We start from the raw sequence: 13,890 nt of genomic DNA, 5'->3' as shown, positions 1-13,890 counted from the left end.
TTCACCAAAGAATTACCACAACTCACAGAGAATACCAAATTCTAAATTTTCTAAATTTATTTATTTAAACCTGAGAAATGCAATTGACTTCAATTTTTGTGTTTCCTCTTACTTTAACTTAATTTTTGATTCTTTTTTTAAAATTTATTCCCATCATATCCTGATTGCAGCCCCCTCCCTTATCTCCCCCAGGTCCCTACACTCTACCTCTCCCTTACCCCTCTATGACAGGCTCCTAGTCCTCAGAGAGGGGGAGACTTCCACCTCCACCAACTGAACCCAACCTATCACGTGTCATCAGGACAGGACTGCATGCACCTTTTCCTCTGTGGAGTGGTAAGGCCCCCTGCTGGAGGGAAGCGATCAAGGCACAGGCCGCAGAGTCCATGGCAGAGAAAGACACATGCTCCTATTACTAGGTGACCCTTAGAGAGCCTGAGCTGCCTAGGTTCTCTCTATGCATGGTCATTTAACAGTATTCACAACATCAGTGGACACTGAGGGAGTATCATCATATTGTTTGCTGCATTCAACTAAAAAGTAGCTATGAATTTCAAGGTCAGTGAGTAAAATATACCCAGAGTATGGACACCAAAGATTCTAGCTTATGCATACATTGTATCCACAGAGCCTTTTTTCCTGCTGATTGCTGACCATAGTCAAAACCTGGACTAGATTAATATTTTGGTAGCACCTTCCAAGGGAAATATAACTTTAAACACACCAAGAAGCAAAACTACTGCCCATTTTTTACATGTTTCCTGTTAGGATAATACTTTCCTATAGTTGATTCAGTGTATCTCTCCAACTCTACTTTTTCTGTTGCATCTGCAGTTTTCTCTTTTTTCCTCATTAATTTACTGATTTATTCACTTTATGCCCCTACTCAGTCCCATTCCAATCTCTCCTGTTTCATCCTGAGCCTTTAAGAGACAGGATGTAACACCACTCTCTAGCATCCTGTCTTTTCCCTGCTGCAAAACCACAAAGAAGTCTTTACATCTTACATTTCTATTCAATAGTAAACTACATCCTAAAGAATCATTGTCAACACATCCTTCACTTGCCTGGGTAGAATTACTCCTAGATATTTTATATTGCTTGTGCGTATCGTAAAGGTTGTAGTTTTCCTAATGTCTTCCTCTGCATGTTTTTATTTTGTATATAGCAAGGCTACTGACTTTTTGTGTTAATTTTGTATCCAGCCAATTTGCTGAAGTTGTTTCTCAGCTATAGGAGTTCTCCAGTGGAATTTTGGAGTCACCTATGTACACTATCATATCATCTGCCAACAGGGATAATTTGAATTCCTACTTTCCCATTTAGATCCCCTTGATCTCCTTTTGAAATCTTGTTACTCTGGCTAGAACTTCAAGAGCTGTATTGAGGAGATATGGGGAAAGTGGGCAGCCTTGCATGGTCCTTGATTTTAGAGTGATTTCTTTGAGTATCTCTCCATTTAATTGATGTTAGCTTTTGGCTTGCTGTATATAGTCTTTATTATATTCAGGTATGTGCCTTGTATTTCCGATTTCTCCAAAACTTTAAACATAAATGGGTGCAGGACGTTCTCCCCAGTTATGTGGAGAGGGTGGAATGATTCTGACACAAACTCTGGTGCCCCATATTGGACCACCTCCCCTCGGTAGGGGGGCTTGATGGGACTCAAAGAAAGAATAAGCAGGCTACCAAGATGAGGCCTGACAGCCTATGACCATATAGTGTGGGAGGAGGTCCTTGGTCTTAAACCAGTGGAGGGGGATAGGGTAAAACCGGGAGAGAGAGAGGAAGGGGAGGACACAAGTGAGGGGATAACAATTTAGTTGTTATATGAATAAATTAAGAAAATGAAATTTTAAAAAGGATCATTGCCATACAGAAAGAAAAATGTAAAATAAAAATGCATATTGGGAGGGGGTGATATCTGTCGAATAACATTCCAGTGAACTTACTCTATTCTACAAAACAGGCTGAATCCTGTGTACAGTATTAGATCAAACCTCATTCATTTGCTTATTGAAGTCACTTAGGGAAAGATGGGCTTTTTAGATGGACTTCAGAAAAGGGATTTCATCCTCTCTTTTAAGTAACAGGGAACGTGTAAGCAGACACACAGTGTTTGTTATGTGAAATATTTTAATGTTTTAGGACCATTAAACAGCATGTCGTGACTTACAACAAAATGTTACTATGAAGTGAAACATAAATGTCACTTTTGTGTTGTTGTTGCCAATGACTATCCAGTATTTGTGACATGTCCAATAGCTTTAGCCATAAGACTTCATTTGTTAACAACAGAATGAATTTTTTTTATACGAAAACAACCAACATGTTTTTATTTAATATACATTGTTAAGGGTTCAAGCAGACTTAATTTAAAAAAACAAATAAAACAGAAATATCACCACAGCTTAGAAATAAGGAGAGGACAGACCATCCAAAAACAGAGAGGACCACACAAAGGAGAATGGCTCAGCCTGCATCACGGGTCCTGACTGGAGACCTGCTTTGAATAGGTTTCTTGCAGGTACTTATTAAATGCCGTTGGGTTTTCCCAGAGTTCGGCAGGATGTGTGTTCAAAGGGCTATCGATGTTGGGTTCTCCTAGCAGGCCCTGGATAGAGAGCAAGAAGGTCCTGACATCACATAGCACAGACCACTTATCCTTGAGAATGTCCAGGCAGATGTTGCCCTGGGTGTCCACATTGGGGTGGTAGCAGTGTGTGAGGAACTTCACTGTCGGTGCATTGTAAGGGTAGCCGCTGGGGAACTCCAGGGAGAGTTTATACCTCAGGTCTTCATATACCGTGCCGGTTTCACCATGAATGGTTCCTACCCATTTGAACAGGTTGTCTGATTCAGGGAAGGCGGAAATTCCTTTGTCACCGGATGTCATGAGGGTCATCAGCTCCTGCAGTAGCCTCTTGCCCACAGGGCCCCACCTGGCGCCCCCACTCGGTTCGGCTCCCTTGAGAACACAGGGCAATGCTGGCAGCAGCTGGGTCGCGGTTTTGAGAGGCCATCCTGGGAGCGCTGGCACCGAGACAGGAGTGCGGAGAGTAAAGGGCAACTCTAGAGTGAATTTTAAAGTTAGATTAGTGAACATTTGTGTTCCTTTTAAATGATACTCTTTTCACGGGTCACAATTGCCTCAAGAATCAATTTATTTACTCACTCAAAAAGAAGAAGAGCAGTTCGTAGATAATGAGGAGGAGAAGAAAAGGCAAGTCAGGAATTTTGTATGCAGTTCCCTGATAGCAAGGCAAAGTGAAAATTTATTTGGAAAGAAAAGGTGAATTATAGATGATATGGATTCCATCGTTAAGAGGGTATGATGTGCAATTCTCAGTCATAGGGGAAGCGATAAGGGGAAAATGGGAGGGAGGGAGGGATGGGAGGATACAAGGGATGGGATAACAATTTAGATGTAATATGAATAAATTAATAAAATATGTTAAGAAAAAAGAATATGAAGGAAAAATCTTGACAGATAGCTGAGCTGAAACAGAAAGATTTCACCCTTGAGATTACAGGAGAATAAATTTAATTCTAACAATATAGACTATAGAGAAGTGGTTGCACACTAACAGTTCTTTTCCTGGAAAGCACCTGTGTCTTGTACTTTGGATTCTACAGGAGGAATTTCTACAGGAAGTAATGACATTGTGTGGTACTATGGGATAATTAAGTGTGAGAGTTTCCAAAGAGCACAGTGAAGAGCTCAGCATACTTAAACCTTACCTGTGACAAAAATATTACACAAATCCTACATAAAGTAAAAATTGTCAAATGGAAAGATACCTTTTCTTGATGAATAAATCATGAATATAAAATTACTACCAATTCTTAGTGAGATCAAATTCCTTAGCACTATTCTTCTTGTCCCTATAATACATTCTTGTCACTTTAAGATTTAGAGCTTTTAAACACAAGTAATATTCTCTCTGGATTTTGCCTTGTTTTCAGAACAAAGCTGTTTTTATGGAAATGCTTACTTTTAACATTTTCTACAATTAAGCCCAGTTCAACTAAAATATCTAGTTACAGAAGTATGGCTCCTGTTTCTACTCACCAACAGAACTTTACTTTGGACATATATCTGTTTTTTTTTTTTAAGTGATTGCGGTAAGGAATGGAAGGTCTGATATCCTAAGAACATAAGGAAAATTCCAGAAAGATTAACACTGGCAGTGTCAACTTAAGGATAATATATGAATAACTTTCATCTAAATAAGAGACCTTACTCATATATATATATATATGAGTATATATATACTCATATATATATATATATATGATACAGCAAAATGAAAATGTATATAGATTACCTGTTTCCACAACTTCTTGAATGTTTTCAGGTGAAATGCCTTTTTCCTAAGCAAATTTAACCAGTTTTTCCATTTCTTCAGGAGTCAACTTTTCTTATTTTCTTCATGCATCATGTCAATGACAATGTCACATGTATGTTCATGAGAAAATTGCATAAGGTACTTCATTTCCTTTGTGTCCCATCAACAGAAAAATCCCAACTTCTCCAAATTTATCCACCCTCATTGTGTCAATATTGTCTGGAAGACTTATTCAAATGTTATGGACACATTTAAAACAGCCTGTATTAGGCCTCATTCCAGGCATGCTGGGATGGTTTAATGTATGGAAATACATCAATGTAATCCACGATATAAACAAACTGAAAATAAAAAACCACATGATCTTTTCCTTAGATGCATAGAAAGCTTTTGATAAAATCCAACACCCATTCATGTTTAAAGTTTTGGAGAGATCAGGGATACAAGGCACTTTCCTCAACATAATAAAGACTATATACAGCAAGCTAATAGCCAAAATCAAATTAAATGGTGAGATACTCAAGGAAATTCCTCTAAAATCGGGAACAAGGTAAGGTTGCCCACTCTCTCCATATATCTTCAATATAGTACTAAAGTTCTAGTCAGAGCAATAAGACAACAAAAGGAGATCAAGGGTATCCAAATGGGAAAGGAGGAAGTCAAATTATCGCTATCTGCAGACAATATGATAGTCTACATAAGTGATCCTCAAAATTCCACCAGAGAACTACTACAGCTGATAAACACTTTCAGGAAATTGGCTTGAGAGAAAATTAACTCAAAAAAGTCTGTAGCCTTTGTATACACAAATGACAAGCTTGCAGAGGAAGAAATTAGGAGAACCACACCCTTCACATTATCCACAAGCAATATAAATACTTAGGAGTTACTCTAACCAAGCAAGTGAAGGACTTGTTTGAAAAAATAATCAAAACTCTGAAGAAAGAGATTGAAGATGACATGAGAAGTTGGAATAATCTTCCCTGCTCATGGATCAGGAGAATTAACATAATAAAAGTGGCCATATTACCAAAAGCAATCTACAGATTCGATGCAATCCCTATTAAAATACCCACACAAGTTTTTAAAGACATTGAAATTTCAATTCTGAACTTCATATGGAAAAACAAAAAACCCAGAACAGCTAAAACAATCTTGTACTATAAAAGATCATCCGGAGCAATCTCCATACCTGATGCCAAGCTGTACTATAAAGCAATAGTAATTAAAACAGCATGGTACTGGCACAACAACAGGCTGGATGATCAGTGGAATCAAATTGAAGACACAGATATGTATCCATGCCCATATGGTCACTTGATTTTTAACAAAGAAGCCAAATCCATTCAATGGAAAAAGGATAGCATCTTCAACAACTGGTGCTGGTCTAACTGGAGGTCTATGTGTAAAAAATTGCATCTAGACCCATATTTGTCACCTTGCACAATACTTAAATCCAAGTGGATCAAAGACCTCAACATAAAATCGGAGACACCAAGTCAGATAGAAGAAAAATTGGAGAAGAGCCTGGAACACGTTGGCACAGGAGACAACTTCCTGAACAGAACACAAACAGCCCAGGCCTTAAGGTCAATAATTAATAAATGGGACCTCATGAGGCTGAGAAGCTTCTGTAAGGCAGGAGACACTGTCAAGAGAACAAAGCGACAGCCCACAGACTGGGAAAAGATCTTCACCAACCCTACATCTGACAAAGGTCTAATATCCAAAATATATAAAGAACTCAAGAAATTACACACCACCAAACCAAATAACCCAATTGAGAAATGGGGCATGGAACTAAACATAGAACTCTCAACAGAGGAATATCAAATGGCTGAGAAACACTTAAAGAAATGCTCAACCTCCTTAATCATCAGGGAAATGCAAATCAAAACAACTCTGAGATTCCATCTTACACCCATCAGAATGGCTAAGATAAAAAATTCAATCAACACCATGTGCTGGCGAGGATGTGGGGAGAGAGGAACACTCCTTCATTGCCGGTGGGAATGCAAACTAGTACAACCACTTTGGAAATCTATCTGGTGCTATCTCTGAAAACTGAGAATAGGGCTTCCTCAAGACCCAGCTATTCCACTCCTTGGAATATACCCAGAAGATGCTCCAGCAGACAACAAGAAAATTTGCTCAACCATGTTCATAACAGCCGTATTCATAATAGCCAGATCATGGAAACAGCCTAACTGTCCCTCAGTAGAGGAAAGGATAAAGAAACTGTGGTACATATACACTGTGGAATACTACTCAGGTATTAAAAACAAGGAATTCCAGAAAATTTTGGACAAATGGATTGAACTAGAAATGATCACAATGAGGGAATTAACCTAGAAGCAAAAAGAGATAAATGGTATATAGTCACTTATATCTGCATACTATCCCAAGGGGCATGTCCCATGAAAATCTTCACTAACCGGGATACTGGGACAGAGGGGAGCACATCCTCTTGGAACTCTAAATGAGAGAAGCATAGGAGAAACCTACAAGAAGAAAATTATGATAGGCAGATTTTGGATTAGGGGTCCCGCTCAAACTAAGGCACCAGCCGAGGACAATACAGGCTGTAAACTTCAAATCCCTACTCAGATCTAGCCAATATACATGAGATTCTTCACAGTTGAGTGGAGAATGGGGTTTGACTTTCACACGTACTCTGGTGCCTAATGTTTGACCATGTCACCTGAATGCGTACATCTGGTAGCACTCAGAGGAAGGATAGTAGTTTACCAAGAAGAGACTTGATACCCTAGGAGCATATACAGGGGGAGGAAGTCTCTCTCAGTCACAGTCATAGGGGAGAGGAGTAAGGGACAAATGGGAGGGAGGGAAGAATGGGAGGATACAAGGAGGGGAAGACCATTGAGATGTAATATGAATAAATTAATAAAATTTAAAAAAATAAAAAATAGAAATCCAATTGACTTCAATTTTTGTATTTCCTCCTACTTTCATTTCATTTTTCATTCTTCTTATTTAAATTTATATTTAAAAATTTATTCACTTCATATCCTGACTGCAGCCCCCTCCCTCATCTCCTCCAGGTCCCTACACTCTATCTCTCCCTTCCCCCTCTATGACAGACTCCTAGTCCTCAGAAAGGGGGGGGGAATTCCACCTTTACCAACTGAACCCAACCTATCACGTGTCATCAGGACTGCACTGCCTGTACCTTCTTTGTCTGCGGATTGTTAATGCCCCCTGCTGGAGGGAAGTCATCAAGGAACAGGCCACCAAGTCCATGGCAGAGACAGACACATGCTCCCATCACTAGGTGTCCCTTAGGCAACCTGATTTACCTAGGTTCTCTCTATGCATGGTCATTTAACAGTATTCACAACAGAAGTGGACACTGAGGGATCATCTTGATCTTGTTACAGCATTTAACTAAAAAGCAACTATGAATTTCAAGGTCAGTGAGTAAAATATACCCAGAGTATGGCCACCAAAGTGTCTAACGTTAGCATACATTGTATCCACAGAGCCTCTTTTCCTGCTTATTGCTGACCATAGTCAAAACCTCGGCTACATTAATATTTTGGTAGTACTGTGCAAGGGAAATATAACTTTAAACATAGGGAGAAGGAAAACTTCTGCCCATTTTTTTTGCATGTTTCCAGATAGGATAGTACTTTTCCGTAATTCATTCACTGTACCTCTCCAACTCTACTTTTTTCTGTTGTGTCTGAAGTTTTCTCTTTTTTCCTCATTAATTTTCTTATTTATTGATTTTATACCCCAACTGCAGCCCCTTTCCAACCTCTTCTGTTTCATTGTGAGCTTTTAGGAGACAGGATGTAACACCAATCTCTAGCATCCTGTCTTTTCCCTACTGCAAGCCCAGAAAGAAATCTTCACACCTTACATTTCTATTTCAATAGCAAATTACATTCTAATGAGTCATTGCCATACAGAAAGAAAAATGTAAAGTAAATGTGCGTATTTTGGGGGGTGGTATCTGTCGAATACCATTCCAGTGAACTTACTCTACTCTACAAAACAGGCTGAATGCTGTGTACAGTATTAGACTGAACCTGATTCATTTGCTTATTGACGTCACTTGGGGAAAGATGGGCTTTTTAGATGGACTTCAGAAAAGAAATTTCATCCTCTCTTTTAAATAATAGGGAACGTGTAAACCGACCCACCGTGTTTGTTATGTGAAACACTTTAATTTATTAGGACAATTAAACTGCATGTCATGACTTATAACACAATGTTACTATGAAATAAATCATAAATGTCACTTCTGTGCTGTTCTTGTCAATGACTCTCCAGTATTTGTGACATGCCCAAATATTCCAATAGCTTTAGCCATATGACATCATATGTTAACAACATAGTAATTTTTAAAGTTAGATTAGTGAACATTTGTGTGCCTTTTAAATGATACTCTTCTCACAGGTCACCATTGCTTTCTGAATCAATTTATTTATTCATTCAAAAAGAAAAACAGTTCACAGATCATGAGGAGGAGACAAAAGGCAAGTCAGGAATTTTGTATGCAGTACTCTGACTTCAAGGAAAAGGGAAAATTTATTTGGAAAGAAAAGGTGAATTATAGACGATATGAATTCCATGGGCAAGAAGATGTGATGAGAAATTTTCATCCTGTTATTATCTGTTAGAAGATGAAGGAAAAATCTTAACACATCGCTGATCTGATAGAGAAAGATTTCACCCTTGAGATCACAGGAGAATAAAGTAAATTCTAACAATATAGACTATAGAGAAGTGATTGTACACTAACAGTTCCTTTCCCAGAAAGCACCCGTGAGTTTTATTTTGGATCCTACAGGAGGGATTTCTACAGGAAGTAATGGCATTGTGTGGTCATACAGGATAAGTAAGTTTGAGAATTTCCAAAGAACACAGTGAAGAGCTCAGCATACTTAAACCTTATCTGTGACAACTAATATCACACAAAGTATGTGTAAAATAAAAATTGTCAAATGGAAAGATACCTTTTCTTGATGAATAAATCATGAATATAAAATTGCTACCAATTCTGAGTGAGATTAAATGTGTTAGCAGTATTCTTCTTGTCACTATAAATCATTCTTGTTGCTATAGGATTTTGAGCTTTGAAATACAAGGAGTCTGGATTTTGCCTCATTTTGAGAACAAGCTATTATCTGTAACTTTTTCTACAATTAATCCAAAGTCAAATAAAAGATATAGTCGGATAAGTATGGCTTCTCTTTCTACTCACCAACAGGTCTTTGTGTATCTGTAAAAAATAGTGATTGGGGTAAGGAATGGAAGATATGATTCCTAAGAATATAAGGAAAGTTCCAGAAAGATTAATCCTGGCAGTGTGAACTAAATGATAATATATGAATAAATTTCATCACAGTAAGGGACCTTACACATTTATAGATTTATATAGATAGATAAATATCTGTATCTCTATCTATCTATCTATCTAATTATCTATCTATCTATCTATCTATCTATCTATCTATCTATAGCGAGAGATAGGATACAGCAAAGTGAACATGTATGTAGGTTACCTGTTTCCATGAGTTCTCGAAAGTTTTCAGGTGGAATGCCTTTTCCTCAGCAAATTCAACAAGTTTTTCCATTTCTTCAGGAGTTAACTTTTCTTGTTTTCTTCCTGTATCACGTCAATGATAATGTTAGATGTATGTTCATGAGAAACTTGCATAATATACTTTGTTTCCTTTGTGTCCCATTAACGGAAAAATCCCAACTTCTCAAAATGTATTCTTCCTCATTGTGCCCATATTGTCTAGAAGAGTTATTCCAAATGCCACGGACACTCTTAATACAGCCTGTGTTGTGGTATGAGACCACTTTGCCAGGTTTCATGATTAAAAAAAAAACTTAAAAGTACTTGTTTCGAGAACACATTTTTCATGAACCTATCCACTTACAAAAACACAACAGCCTCGTAACTTCCTGTCGATGGAGTCTTCACATTTATCCCACCTCTATACTCTATAGTTTTACTTTTCTAAATCTTCACTTAATTAATCAAATGACACTCAAAATGATCTTTACTCTGGGAAAATCATATTGGTTCTAATCTTTCCAGTCAGGAAACATGAACATAAATTCTCAATAGCCTGCTCCATTGCCCTCGGTCTTTACAGTCCATGCAACTCCAATTAGTGTGTAATGGAGGAGTTGTCCCACACAACAATCAGGATATCCTTTAGTGCACAAGAGTTTGGAAATTCCAGAACTCTGTGTTCTGAGTTTAATCTGACATAGCTCTGATTGGCATTGTCACCATCTGCTACTATTTCAGAGACCACAGCCATTCTTACCAAGAAAAAAAATCATTTGTGTTTCCTTCTTATCCTTATCGATATTCAGAACGGTAAAGACTACATGCTCTTCTGTTTGCTTCACGGGTTTAAAACAATTAATTCCTGAATCTATAATGATATGAGGAATATTTTAAAAGCCAGCATCACTCAATTTTCAATTTTGTTTGATACAAGCTATTTGCTAAACATTAACACTGGCCCTAACACCAGCAATTTTCTCTGATTCGTTAACATATGTCCCATGTGTGCATAACTATTCCTCAAGACATTAATCTTGTCTACTTCATTCCAATATGGTGAACAATATTTCCCTGGGTAGAAAGCTGATTGTGAATCCTAAGTATGCATATTTCCCTTTTCTCTGAAGTCATTGTGTCAAGACCTGTGGCACAACTTCCTGGGTCTTCTTTCCCCTTTCAACCAGATCTCAAAGGCCACTTACCAATTTAGTGAAATTGTGAAGTGTGTTTTGATGTCATGCTGATACTTCGTGGTGAAATGTATACATGTACAAAATAAGAGACTATTAAAATATAATATGCACAAAAGTTTTCACCTTTACTGTTATTGATGAAAATGTTGTAAATATGAAAATTATAGAGATTATCAGAATTGTTAGTGTGTGTCTGCGAAGACTGTACTTATGTTCTCATATGCATAGGCCTGCCTGTGTTTATGTGCAAATGCTTCCTCGTGTGAGTGTATGTGCATGTCTGTCTGTCTGTGTGCTCACTTGCATATGTGTGTATCTTCTCCTTAATGACACTTATTGAGTGAGCAAATAATATAAAGCTTCACAAAAGCATTTTATAATCTAGTTCTTTTCTAATTCAGGACTCTATTTTACATCTATGGATAGAGAGATATACCATTTACTCACCAGGAGACTTGCCTTTCTAAATATTTAATATCAACACAAAAGTCAAATTGTGTACAATAACTTAGTTGAGTGGTGTTCCTGTTAGTAAAACAATTCTTAAAAATTCAAGGTAGACAGTCTCAAAATCTTTAAATTGAATTTAACTTCTATATAGTATTCCATAGACCTTTAAAATTGATATTTCTTATTCAATGATCTAAATGATGATGTGATCTATAAAAAATATTGGAGAAGTAATCTTTGAAATGAAACTGTTATTTTAAAGTGCCATCAATGGAGAATAATAGGTCACGTTTCTTGTGGAAGTGTATGGAAGACAAGGCATGGAGTTCACGAAAATGTTTGTAGCGAAGGAGGCCTACCATAAAGTATCAGGATTCGATAACCAAAGTTAGAATTGTGTGAAAGAAAAATCAGCAGAATTATAACTAAAATACCTTTTCCTTTGGGAAAACTATTTTGAAGGCATGCTGTTAAAACTATTCGCATAGATATGTAATAGTGTTCTTTTCTAAGTAAATGCTGGTGACCTCCAAAGTATTTAGACTTGATAACATATGTCAGTAGGTTGGAAAAGTTAATCACATTACAAGAACCCAAATTGTTCTTAATCGATGTACTTATGGGTGAATGTCATATCAGCATGAAAGCAAATACCAGCAATGCTTGTATTCACAAATGGTGCTCCCAAATCCTGTACTTACACTGGGCTTGGTAGCTCTCACCATCTTCTTGCATCTCCCTCACAACTGTGGTCTCAGTACACTGTCCATTTTGTCTTATAAATCAAAGAGAGAAGCAATAGTTTGTTCTTTGTCACCATTGAATTTACACTAAAGGTTTGCAAGTGTTCTAATGTGTTTGACGAAGTACCACTGCCATAGAAGATATCATTGCTCAGAGGTGGGAGTTAAGTAACTCTTCTTAACTCATTTTGGCTACTCATCTTCTTTAGAAACTATCACCCGGTTTGTAATCTTCTAGACACTTTTCCTTATTTGTGCCAATTTTGCCCCCATTGTTCAAAGACTCTGGCTGCTTACTTTTCCATTATTCACTACTCATTAAGTATGTTTTTCAACGTGGTAATTCTCATGCTCTAGCCCCTCCCACCATACATTTATAGGTTTATGTGTATATGTTTCAAATGCTTTTACTTGGGCCTTAAATGTTACAACTGTGGCTACATCAGAGAGGTGTTCTAAGCATTTTTAGCCCTTATGGTGTCATGTAGTTGAATATGACTCATAGTCATCTCTGAACCTAGATCTTCAAAAAAAATGTGTGTAGAAGCTATATTTATCTGATATGTTTGTAAATATTTATATGACACTAATTATTGAATAAGTCTACACCTATGGCTTTGATCCAAGTGGTAGCAACTTCCTCCACATTACAGATGAATTCTATAAGTGTTTTTATCTAACAGAGAGGAAGCAATGAAAGGACAGCTGTCCCATCAAAAGGGTCACCAAAGAAACCTGTATGGAATGGGAGAGAGTGTTAGCTCTCTCCGTGTGGTGTCCAGATCTGACCCACCACAGACCAGTACAATCACGTTGCAAACATCGGGCAATTTTTTTCGTGACCAGAAACAAAACATTCCCCTCTGAATTTCAGGAAACTATGCCCATGAAAAGTAATTAGTTTCCTCAGTGTTTGTTACTGATAATGTACTTACTATCAAAAAATTTGACTTTCATTTTTTACAGTCCTCTTCACAAGTAATTTCCTGATCATAGAGTCTCAGCTCTCCTTCTTTCTCTATCTTCTCTACATTATCAGCAGTGATGGCAATGGTATTCCAAGCTCCTTCAAGCTGAAAAGGCAAAAAAAAAAAAAAGGGCAAACAAAGAACATGCATGCCATTTGAATATGTATCTGTGTTCTTATCTCTGCCTCTGAATCCTTGAAACTTAAACAGACCAGAAATTTTCATCAGTAATATTTCATTTATTAGTTTCTAGAAATGAAACATAAAAGAGGTCAATGTAATGACTTGACTAGCACAGAATTATGGACCTTTGGCTGCTTATCTTCTATCTTCATATACCATGCAAATCTACACCCTTTCTCTCTCAATTCACTTTTTTCCTCCTAGGGAAAATATGGTGGGAAAGGGTGCCTAGCTGAATGAACGTCAGAAAAGTTATTTCATGAATACGGACTTGCATGGATTGACTGAATGACATATCACATCCATAGCAATAGGTTATTGAGAAAGTTCACACATACACACAGACCCAGCAAATTTACCTTAGCCTGAGTGAAACCAAATACCGAAGTGAGGATCATAACCTTTAACATGATGGCACCTGTGTTTTCTCTTCTGCAGAAGCTCAAAATA

General features: G+C 37.4%; 1 pseudogene across 1 annotated transcript; it reads right to left on the bottom strand.

Moving 5' to 3' along the window:
* Window positions 1–2,306: 2,306 nt before the first annotated feature.
* On the bottom strand, window positions 2,307–3,067 carry LOC311601923 (ubiquitin-conjugating enzyme E2 C-like; annotated as a pseudogene). The gene has a single exon. The product of its transcript is annotated as a ubiquitin-conjugating enzyme E2 C-like (transcript).
* Window positions 3,068–13,890: the final 10,823 nt, after the last annotated feature.

This window comes from Acomys minous, assembly GCF_964271855.1.
Source record: "Acomys minous genome assembly, chromosome: 7".
In the NCBI taxonomy this organism is placed as follows: domain Eukaryota; kingdom Metazoa; phylum Chordata; class Mammalia; order Rodentia; family Muridae; genus Acomys; species Acomys minous.
Note: the sequence above shows the minus strand (reverse complement) of the source record. Positions and strands in the feature narration are given on the sequence as shown.